A 12,648-nucleotide genomic window follows, 5' to 3' on the forward strand; every position below is an offset into this window, starting at 1 on the left:
ATTACATTGAACATTATGAACATCTTCAAGATATTATTTCAGCCTTTGAACAAGAGCATGCTGATGAGTGTGTTTTATGTCTATGTATTGGTACATTTTTAGTTTTTGGTTTTTATTCATTTGTTTTGGTGGGGGTGGGGTTTCAGTCTCCTTGCTCAGGCTGGAGTGCAGGGGAACAATTTCAGCTCACCAAAACCTCTGCATCTCAGGTTCAAGCATTTCTCCTGCCTCAGCCTTCTGAGTTGCTGGGATTACAGGGATACACCACCACATACAAATTTAGTTAGAGCCTAAATAAGTTTGTATTTTTAGTAGGTACAGAGTTTCTCCATGTTGGGTAGGCTGGTCTTAAACTACTGACCACAGGTGATACTCTGCCTCAACCTCCCAATGTGCTGGGTTTACATGTATAAGGTATACTCCCAGCCAACACATCACTTTTATCTCACAACTTCTAAGATTCTCTTTTCTGTGACTTTTAAAATAGTTAATTTCTGGGTTTTTTTTTTTTTTTTTTCTCTTTTAGATGAAGTCTCAATCTGTTACCAGGCTGGAATGCAGTGGCATGATCTCGGCTCACTGTAATCTCTGCCTTTCTGGTTCAACCAATTCTCCTACCTCAGCCTCCCAAGTAGCTGGGATTATAGGCACCTGCCACAATATTCAGCTAATTTTTGTATTTTTAGTAGAGGAGGGGTTTCACCATGTTGGGCAGAATGGTCTCAATCTCCTGACCTTGTAATCGGCCCACCTTGACCTCCCAAAGTGCTGAGATTATAGGTGTGAGCCACCACATCTGGGCTGGTTTTTTTTTAAATATTTTAAATATTTTCATTATTTACATTTTTCTGATTTTTTATAGTTCTCTGTGTTCACAGTTCACTCATTAATTTATTTTTAATTTTTAAAATTAATGTATATATCAATTTTTATTTCTTTCTGAAAATTTTTCTTGAAACCACATTGCCCTTTTTAATATACATTTTAATCTTTTATTAAAATTTGAAAATTAAAGTTAACCTGTCCCAATCTTTATAATATGGCTTTCTTCTGACATACTTTGAACAATTGTCTGGGTCAGAGATTCTAAGAGTCTCTCAAACATGTTCTTAGAATGTGTCTTGTCTGAAATTTTGTGTTTATTTTTTACTTAAAGAAAATTAAAGAGCTGTGCTGGGTAAATGTAACAAATTGTTTTTTCTTTTTTCTTCTTCTTCTATGTGCCTTTTGCATTGTGCTCACCTGGGGCACTTGAAACACTTAATTCATTTATAATTTCTACTCAGATGTATTTTGGTTAGTCTTAAAAATTAGGGCCTTTGCTATTTTGCTATGCTATCTTATTTATGTAGTTTGTATGATGTTACAGGTTAGATTTATAATGTATATTTATCTCAGCCTAGTAAGTGAAGTAATTTGTTATTTTTATTTCTTTCAGTTCTGTGTTCTCATTTTGGTCAAGACCTTTGGCCAAGGCCAGGCATAAAAGATTATTTTCAAAAAGTGGTACTGAGAGAATATGGAAAATGTGGACATAAGGATTTACAGTTAAGAAAAGGCTGTAAAAGTGTGAATAAGTTTAATGTGCACAAAGAAAGTTATAATGAACTAAACCAGTGTTTGATAGCTAACAGAAGCAAAATACTTCAATGTGATGAATATGTGAAAGTCTTTCTTAAATTGCTAAATTCAAATAGACATAAGACAAGACATATTGGAAAGAAACCTTTCAAATGTAAAAAATGTGGCAAATCATTTTGCATGCTTTTACACCTAAGTCAACATAAAAGAATTCATATTAGTGAGAATTCTTACCAATGTGAAGAATGTGGAAGAGGTTTCAAGCATTTCTCAAGTCTTAGTAGACACAAGATAATTCATACTGGAGAGAAACTGTGCAAATGTGAACAATGTGGAAAAGCTTTTAACTGGTCCTCAAACCTTAGTAAACATAAGATAATTCATACTGGAGTGAAACCCTACAAATGTGAAGAATGTGGCAAAGCTTTTAAACAGTCCTTAAACCTTATAAATCATAAGAAATTTTATACTGGAGAGAAACCCTACAAATGTGAAGAATGTGGCAAAGCCTTTAGTGTATTTTCAACCCTTACTACACATAAGATAATTCATACTAAAGAAAAACCCTACAAATGTGAAGAATGTGGCAAAGGCTTTATCCTATCCTCATACCTTACTAGACATAAGATAATTCACACAGGAGAGAAACCCTACAAATGTGAAGAATGTGGCAAAGCCTTTTCCTGGATCTCAGCCCTTCATACACACAGGAGAGTTCATACTGCAGAGAAATTTTACAAATGTCAAGAATGTGGAAAAGCTTTTAAGGATTCCTCAACTCTTAATAGACATAAAATAATGCATACAGGAGAGAAACCCTACAAATGTGAAGAATGTGGCAAAACCTTTTCCTGGGTCTCAGCCCTTCGTACACACAGGAGAGTTCATACTGCAGAGAAATTTTACAAATGTCAAGAATGTGGAAAAGCTTTTAAGGATTCCTCAACTCTCAGTAGACATAAAAAAATTCATACTGGAGAGAAATTCTACAAATGTGAAAAATGTGGAAAAGCTTTTAATCGGTCCTCACATCTTACAAAACATAAGATAATTCATACTGAAGAGAAACCTTACAAATGTGAAGAATGTGGCAAAGCTTTTAAACAGTCCTTAAACCTTACTAATCATAAGAAATTTCATACAGGAGAGAAACCCTACAAATGTGAAGAATGTGGCAAAGCCTTTACCCTATCTTCATATCTTACTGCACATAAGAGAATTCATACTGGAGAGAAACCCTACAAATGTGAAGAATGTGGCAAAGCCTTTAACCGGCATGCACACCTTACTAGACATAAGAGAATTCATACAGGAGAGAAACCCTACAAATGTGAAGAATGTGGCATAGGCTTTACCCTATCCTCATACCTTACTAGACATAAGATAATTCATACAGGAGAGAAACCCTACAAATGTAAAGAATGTGACAAAGCCTTTAATGTATTCTCAACCCTTAGTAAACATAAGATGATTCATACAGGACAGAGACCCTACAAATGTGAAGAATGTGGCAAAGATTTTAAACAGTCCTCACACCTTACTAATCATAAAATAATTCATACTGGAGAGAAACCCTACAAATGTGAAGAATGTGGCAAAGGCTTTACCCTATCCTCATACCTTACTAGACCTAAGAGTATTCATACAGGAGAGAAACTCTACAAATGTGAAGAATGTGACAAAGCCTTTAACCAGTACTCATATCTTACTCAACATAAGAAAATTCGCGCTGTAGAGAAATCCTATGAGTGTGAAAAATACGGCAAAGCCTTTAACTAGTCCTCAGTTCTTAAAAGACATGAGATAATTCATACTGGAGAGAACCTCTACAAAGCAGAAACACGACAATGCTTTTGACAACACCTCAAACTTTTCTAAGTTTTCTAACAGTAAAAGAAATCATGTTGGTGAGATTTCATATTCGTTATAACAACAATACATTCAACTCTAAAGAACGTGATAGAAATTAAGTAATACATAATGAAATATTATTATTCATGAACTGGCATTATTAATAGTTAAATGTTTGTATTACACAAAATGATCTACAGATATAATGCAACCTCTATGACATTACCAGCAACATGCTTCATAGAAATTTTTTAAAAGTATGTCAAAATTAAAATAAATTTAAATGATTAAAAACAGAATAAAAATTTAACCTACAGAAACAATATTCTTTTTTTTTTTTTTTTTTTTTGAGACGGAGTTTCGCTCTTGTTACCCAGGCTGGAGTGGAATGGCGCGATCTCGGCTCACCGCAACCTCCGCCTCCTGGGTTCAGGCAGTTCTCCTGCCTCAGCCTCCTGAGTAGCTGGGATTACAGGCACGCGCCACCATGCCCAGCTAATTTTTTATATTTTTAGTAGAGATGGGGTTTCACCACGTTGACCAGGATGGTCTTAATCTCTTGACCTCGTGATCCACCTGCCTCGGCCTCCCAAAGTGTTGGGATTACAGGCGTGAGCCACCGCGCCCGGCAATATTCTTTAACTTATTTGAAGTTGAAGGCTACTGGCAAAAAAAAATCACTAGAGATGTTCATCCATTATGCTACTAAGTAGCATATTGTTACCATCTTTTACCTACACCCTTGAATAAAGTGGAAGAGGTTAAAATTTGTGGCATAACACCTCACTGCATGTAAAATACTATTTAACATCTTTAAAATGTTGAATTGCACTATTAATTTCACAATCTAAAATTTTTAAAAAGTACTGCATCTTTATATAATTTTACATATTTTTATAATTTTATACAATTTTGTAAATTACATAAAATTTTATATAAGCAGAGGTTCAATTATTATATATATTATTTTATCCAATTTTATATTTTTATCATAAATGTTATAAAATTTAATATTTTATAAAACTTTTATAATGTTATACAAATTCATATAATATATAAAAGTAGAATTAGTACAGAAATACAGTATCAATTTGATTTGTAAAACGATTCAACATGTTTTCTTCTCATAATGCAGAATATGAGTCTGAACACCTACCTCATGTATCACTCAATATTATAACCTAACCCCAAAGAGCCTCTCAACTTAGATTTTCATTATATACCTTACATTTTAATATCTTTAGTTTTCTATAGAAAAGATCGTAAATAATGACCACCCAATAAAAAACAATCTCTTGATGGAGTCACTGGCTCACACCTGTAATCCCAGCACTTTGGGAGACAGAGGCAAGCAGATCACCTGAGGTCAGGAGTTTGAGAGCAGCCTGACCAACATGGAGAAACACTGCCTCTACAAAAAAATTAGCCGAGCATGATGCTGCATGCCTGTAATCCCAGCTACTTGGAAGGCTGAGGCAGGAGAATCGCTTGAACTCAGGAGGCACAGGTAGAAAAAAAAAGGTTTTTAAAAGCCAAGCCCAGCCATGGATTTGTACCATTGAATACCTGAGTTGGGTGAATTTCTCTCCTCTTGAGAATTCAAGATAAACCTGGAGCTCCTGAATTTTTCAGAAAGTGATATTTTTTACTTACCACAGCTCAGAAATCCTGATCTGTGATAAGTACAAAATGTCATAGTACAGGGACTATGTAGGCAAGATTTCAGTTTTCCCAAGGGGCTATTATTGACTCCATAAATCAAGTTTGATTTTTTTAAGAAACAACACCATGCCAGTCAAAGCCTTGGTAAAATAACCAGCTTCTCCAACTGTGCTCTGTTACTTATAAAAACCAGATTATTGGCCAGGTGCAGTGGCTCATGCCTGTAATCCCAACATTTTGGGAGGCTGAGATGGGAGGATCATGAGTTCAATAGATTGAGACCATCCTGGCCAACATGGTGAAACCCCATCTCTACTCAAAATACATAAAATTAGCTGGGCATGATGGCACCCACCTGTAGTCCCAGGTACTCAGGATGCCAAGGCAGGAGGATTGCTTGAACCCAGAAGGCAGAGGTTTCAGTGAGCTGATATCATGCCACTGCACACCAGCCTGTTGACAGATCGAGACTTCGTCTCAAAAAAAAAAAAAATATTTCAGTCTTCTATTAGTTCAGTGGATGCAGTTAATCCTTGTTCTGCTTGATATTCATGAACTTTTCAACTCTCCTCAAGTCCTGAAATTCTTTTCTCTATTCTGATGTCACAATCTACAAAGTTATCAGAAACTTGCATTCAAGAGCACCTGTTAGAGTTTTGGGGCTGGGCGCGGTGGCTCACGCTTGTAATCCCAGCACTTTGGGAGGCCAAGGTGGGTGGATCATGAGGTCAAGAGATCGAGACCATCCTGGTCAACATGGTGAAACCCTGTCTCTACTAAAAAAAATACAAAAAAAAAAAAAAATTAGAGTTTTATAGCTGATTATAAAACCACCTTCTAAAGAGAACCAAAACAATACAATTGTTTATAAATGACAAAAAGTTTTAGGACAGCCATAGTCAAAGACAGAATTAAGGAAATTTGTTACCTCTGTGGCACACAATAATTTAACATAAAAATTATAATGATTGTTGATAATGTACATTAAGTCATATAAATACAAGTTATAGGAGTTCCCCCAGCCAGGTGTGGTGGCTCATGCCTGTAATCCCAGCACTTTGGGAGGCCGAGGTGGGTAGATCACTTGAGGTTAGGAGTTCAAGACCTGCCTGGCCAACATGGTGAAACCCCATCTTTAAAAAAATAAAAAGAGTTCCCCCAAATTTTGGAACACATAACAATAATATATTTATACAAACACAGCCCAAAGAAAAGCAAACACCATTTCATATTTAATGATGCTTTCTGTATGTTTTTTTATAAGAAATAGGCATAATTATGTCATCTTTAAACTTTAGGAGACAATATTTTAAAGAACTAATTAGGTAAGAAAAATACTTTGGAAAGTTTGATGGAACTTTGTTTCACAGAAAGAATCTCAGTCAGATATCAAAGGTTGAAAACACTTGGTATTACAGGTCATTTTTAAATAAGTCATTATTTAACCAAAGTGATAACTCAAAGATTTCCGAAGGAAAGAAAAAAAAAACACCTTCATTTTTTGGGAGAGAAGACTTAATTTGTCAAACAATAATCTCTAATAAAACAGCATGAAGCCAATTAAATTTGTTTTTCAAAATGTCATAAAGAGTCTATAAAATTCTAATCTTGACCATAAGATATAAATTACATAAGCATTTTAGAACCTTTATTAAGGAGTCAGTGCTTCAAGAAGACCTCATTAATCTAACACGGGGCCCCCATTCTTGTCTTGCATCATTTAATTACAGTCTTACATGTCCACCTCTTCTGTGATAGTCACTGGGCCTTGAGGAGTTTAATAGCTTTAATTTCACCTCATCTGCTGAGAAGGTGGCTCATGGTTGGACTATTTTCATCTAGGAGTGTACTTCAGGCAAGACCCCACTTAACTTAAAATAATCAAAAAGGTTAAAATCTAAAAGGAATTTATTTAAGGTCAGATTTTTAAGGATGGCCACCAAATACTAGATTTAAGTTACCCCAAATATATATTCCAAGTAGTAGCCTTTACAGGCTGGTCTTTGAAACAAGGAGAAGGCAGTTTCTAATTTGTTTACCAAGAATTGACATTAAAATTCTTGGTTAATTGATTGGGTATTGATTAGATATATTTTTCTTTTTTTTATTGGATACATATTTCTTTGTTTTACACATTTTAGGAAAAGAGAAATAATGAGTGAGACATCTAGTCAGAAACAAAATGTCTTTAAACAATTGCCGCTGGGCACAGATGTGAAGTCAGATTAAAGTCTCATACTCTCATCTCTAGGCTTGATAAATTGATCAGACTTCAAAGAGCTGAGACTTATGTGAGCTACTTTTCTCATCTTTGCCTTGCTCAAAACATAAACCATTAACAAGAAACAAATTCAAATAAAAATTGTGGGCTGGGTGTGGCGGATGACACCTTTAATCCCTGCATTTTGGGAGGCTGATGTGGGCAGATCATAAGATCAGGAGATGGAAACCATCCTGGCCAACACGGCAAAACCCCGTATCTACTAAAAATACAAACATTAGCTGGGCGTGGTGGCACGCACCTGTAGTCTCAGCTACTAGGGAGGCTGAGGCAGAAGAATCAGTTGAACCTGGGAGGGGAAGGTTGCAGTGAGCCAAGATTGTGCCACCACACTCCAGCCTGGTGACAGAGTGAGACTCCATCTAAAATATATATATATATGAAAAAAATATATATATATATATAAAATATATATATGAAAATAATATATATATATTTGCCAAGCAAAAATAATGCCCAGAGGTGCCTCCACAGCCTTGGCTTCCACCTCCTTTTCCACTGTCCTTACAGTTGCATACTATATCACAGAACTAATAAAACCACTCCACCAGCCACTGAAAGAGGAGCCACAGAAAAACCAAGAACCACAGCATGACAAATTTGTATTACCCTAGAATGTACTAACAGCCATTGTTAGCATTCAGGAGCTGTTTGTTCCTATCTTCACAATACTCTAAAGAATTTTGAACAGGCTGGACACAGTGGCTCATGCTTGTAATCCCAGCACTTTGGGAGGCCAAGGCAGGCAGATCACTTGAGGCCAGGAGTTCAAGACAAGCCTGGCCAACATGGTGAAACCCTGTCTCTGATAAAAATAGAAAAAAAATTAGCCAGGCCTGATGGTGGGCACCTATAATCCCAGCTACTCGGAAGGCTGACAAGAGAATCACTTGAACCCGGGAGGCAGAGGTTGCAGTCAGCGGAGATTACACCACTGCACTCCAGTCTGCGTGATAAAAATAAAACTCCATTTTGGAAAAAAAAAAAGAATTTTAAACAGTCACAGTCTAGACTGGCTGGAAGCTGGTGCTTGCTACATCTCACAACTTCCAAGAGTTTACTGCTACTGTCTCAGGTACACACCGGCCCACCTGACACCAAAATAAAACAATTGTTATTAAAAAAATAAAGTCCTGGCCTCCTGTAATCTGAGCACTTTGGGAGGCCGAAGTGGGCAGATCACCTGAGGTGGGGAGTTTGAGACCAGCATAAAGAAACCCCGTTTCTACTAAAAATACAAAATTGGCCAGTCATGGTGATGCATGCCTGTAATCCCAGCTACTCGGGAGACTTAGGCAGGAGAATCACTTGAACTCAGGAGGCGGAGGTTGCAGTGAGCTGAGATCATAATGTTGCACTCCAACCTGGGCAACAAAAGCAAAACCATCTCAAAAAAACAAAAACGAGAGTCCCTGTAATGGTGGTGTTTCAATCAGGGATGCACTAGCTAGCAGGGCCTTGACTATGTAATCCAAAAGGTATACGAGACAGGTCTTGATTAATACAAGAAGTTTATTCTGTCAATGTAAAGGATAGGCCTGTGACACAGTCCCAGGAGGTCCTGAAGACATGTGCCCAAGGTTGCTTTTATACATCTTAGGCAGACATGAGACATCAATCAATATGTGTAAGATGAATGTTGGTTTGATCCAGTAAGGCAGGACAACTAGAGGTGGGGGCTTTCAGGTCATAAGTAGATAAGAGCCAAAAGGTTGCATTCTTTTGAGTCTTTGATTAGCCTTCCACTGAATACGGAATGTACTTTGGCACAGTGAATCTGCATTCTTACATTAACAATAGGGTAAAAAAAGCCATCGGATCTGCATTTGTCTTAGGTGAGCCTCAGAAGGATGATTTTGAGTTCTGTCTATTCTTTGTTCACAAGAAATTTCTTTGCAAGGAAAATTGTGAGAAAGGTATATAAGTTTCTTTTTCATTTTGTTAGGTTTTTGAGGCGGAGTATTACTCTGTTGCTCAGGCTGGAGTGCACTGGAGTAATCTCAGCTCACTGCAACCTCCACCAAGAGATTCCTGAGTATACTCAAGTATATTCAAGAATCAAGAGATTCTCCTGTGTCAGACTCCTGAGTAGCTGGAACTACAGGTATGTGCCACCATGCCCAGCTAATCTTTTAGTATTTTTAGGGGAGATGGGATTTCATCGTTTTGGTCAGGCTGGTCTCAAATTCCAGAACTCAAATGATCCACCCACCTCAGTCTCCCAAACTGCTGTGATTACAGGTGTGAGCCACCATGCCTGGCAGTATGTAGTTTTTTATATTTGCATAAATCTTATTTAGATAAAATATAAATCTTATTTATATTTGCATCTATCTTATTTAGAAATAAAACGGGAGACAGGCTTGCGTGACAGTTTCCAGCTTGACTTTTCCATTGGCTTAGTGATTTTGGGGTACTGAGATTTCTTTTTCTTTCACAGATAAGTATTCATAACAACAAATATATGTTAGGCCATGCATGGTTGCTCACACGTGTAATCCCTGTGCTTTGGGAGGCCGAGGTGGGTAGATCACCCAAGGTGAGGAGTTCCAGACCAGCCTGGCTGACATGGTGAAACTGTCTCTATTAAAAATACAAACATTGGCCCAGCATGGTGGTGCGGGCCTATAATCCCAGCTACTTGGAAGGTTGAGAGAGGAGAATTGCTTGAACCCGGGAGGCAGAGGTTGCAGAGAGCCGAAATCACGCCATTGTACTCCAGCCTGAGAAACAGAGCAAGGCTCCATCTCAGAACACAAAACGAAACAAAACAAATATAGATTAATAGAAAACGCATAAACACAATTTACCCTACATCTTTAAAAACCATCCTGGGCCGGGCGCGGTGGCTCAAGCCTGTAATCCCAGCACTTTGGGAGGCCGAGGCGGGTGGATCACGAGGTCAAGAGATCGAGACCATCCTGGTCAACATGGTGAAACCCCGTCTCTACTAATACAAAAAATTAGCTGGGCACGGTGGCGCGTGCCTGTAATCCCAGCTACTCAGGAGGCTGAGGCAGGAGAATTGCCTGAACCCAGGAGGCGGAGGTTGCAGTGAGCCGAGATCGTGCCATTGCACTCCAGCCTGGGTATCAAGAGCGAAACTCCGTCTCAAAAAAAAAAAAAAAAAAAACCATCCTGGCCGGGCGCAGTGGCTCATGCCTGTAATCCCAGCACTTTGGGAGGCCGAGGCGGGTGGATCATGAGGTCAAGAGATCGAGAGCATCCTGGTCAACAAGGTGAAACCCCGTCTCTACTAAAAATACAAAAAATTAGGCCGGGCGTGGTGGCTCAAGCCTGTAATCCCAGCACTTTGGGAGGCCGAGGCGGGTGGATCACGAGGTCAAGAGATTGAGACCATCCTGGTCAACACGGTGAAACCCCGTCTCTACTAATACAAAAAAAATTAGCTGGGCATGGTGGCACGTGCCTGTAATCCCAGCTACTCAGGAGGCTGAGGCAGGAGAATTGCTTGAACCCAGGAGGCGGAGGTTGCGGTGAGCCGAGATCACGCCATTGCACTACAGCCTGGGTAACAAGCAAAACTCCATCTCAAAAAAAAATAATAATAATAATAACCCATCCTTCAGGGTGCTGTGGCTCACGCCTGTAATCCAAGCAATTTGGGAGGCTGTGTTGGAAGAATCACAAGGTCAGGAGTTTGAGACCAGCTGGCCAATATGGTAAAACCCTGTCTCTACTAAAAATACAAAATTATCCAGCATGGTGGCATGAGCTTATGGTCCCAGCTACTGAGGAGGCTGAAGCAGTAGAATCACTTGAACCCAGAAGGCCAGCCCTAGTGTCCAGGAGGATGTTGATGTCCACTTTTCTCCCTTCGATTTCCAGAATCACCCAAAGCTTGGTTGATAACGGTTGTCTGGACTACCAGAGCCAGGGAGATGAGCCCTGGGGCCTGTCAGTCCTGCTGAATCATTTGGGAGATTAGCCTTGTACCTTGTGACCAGCATCCCTAGGACAGTCCTCCTTCCAATGGTTTCCAATGCAGATTGGACAGGATCAAGGTGGCTTCCTCATGCTGCCTGGGCCATCCTTCCTAAAAAGCCCTGGCTTACCAAATGTGGAACAGTTAACAGGTGCACCTCAAGGATTCTGGAATTTGTGGGCATGTATGGTAGGATTAAAGCTTCTGCTTCTTTTTTATGTTTCCTGCTTGTCTCCTGGGCCTTCCTATCCCGGTTATAAAAGGCCAAAGTGACCACTTTCAGAAGGTTCTCAAAAGTAGTATTTGGTCCTCAGGGCCTGTTTCTGCAGCTATCTATGAAGGGCTGCCTCAGCAATAAATTTGTTTTTTATAGCCGGGCGCGGTGGCTCATGCCTGTAATCCCAGGACTTTGGGAGGCCGAGGTAGGTGGATCACGAGGTCAAGAGATCTAGACCATCCTGGTCAACATGGTGAAACTCCGTCTCTACTAAAAATACAAAAAATTAGCTGGGCATGGTGGCGCGTGCCTGTAATCCCAGCTACTCAGGAGGCTGAGGCAGGAGAATTGCCTGAACCCAGGAGGCAGAGGTTGTGGTGAGCCGAGATCCTGCCATTGCACTCCAGCCTGGGCAACAAGAGCGAAACTCCATCTCAAAAAAATAAATAAATAAAAATTGTTTTTTATAACTAGTTGTCATTTGATTGGTTCAGAAGATAGAAAGGACTCTTTTAAGTGGAGTTTGCAGTTAGCCAAGATCACATGACTGCACTCCTGCCTGGATGACAGACCAAGATGCCATTTTAAATAAATAAGAAAGAAATAAACTATAGGCTGGGTGCAGTGCCTCACATCTGCAATCCCAGCATTTTGGGAGGCTGAAGCAGGCAGATCACCTGAGGTCAGGAGTTTCAGACCACCCTGACCAACATGGAGACACCCCATCTCTACTAAAACTACAAAAAATATTAGCTGGGTGTGGTGGCGGGTGCCTGTAATCCCAGTTACTCTGGAGGAGGCTGAGGCAGAGAATTGCTTGAACTCAGGAGGTGGATGTTGCATTGAGCAGAGATCCCACCACTGTACTCCAGCCTGGTTGACACAGTGAGACTCCGTCTCAAAAAAGAAAAAGAAATATTAAAGACAGTTCCAGAACTCAAGACTAAAAAAAGACCAGAGTGTGCCTGAGCACACGTGGCCCCATCAAGTTTCCAAAGGAAAACCTCAATTCAAAGATGTCCTGGTAAGGCATTTGTGCTTATGGAAAATAAAAGAAAAAAAAAGCAGGAAGATTTTTGACAGTGGAATTTAAAGGGATTTTTTTTTACT

The 12,648-nt window shown here is 39.3% G+C and overlaps 1 pseudogene; it reads left to right on the top strand.

The window, feature by feature from the left end:
- Positions 1-3,925, top strand: part of LOC105726281 (zinc finger protein 91-like) — a 58,834-nt pseudogene extending 54,909 nt beyond the window's left edge.
- Positions 3,926-12,648: the final 8,723 nt, after the last annotated feature.

This window comes from Aotus nancymaae, unplaced genomic scaffold (genome assembly GCF_030222135.1).
Source record: "Aotus nancymaae isolate 86718 unplaced genomic scaffold, 86718_ANA_hifiasm-v0.15.2.pri h1tg000028l, whole genome shotgun sequence".
Taxonomy (NCBI): domain Eukaryota; kingdom Metazoa; phylum Chordata; class Mammalia; order Primates; family Aotidae; genus Aotus; species Aotus nancymaae.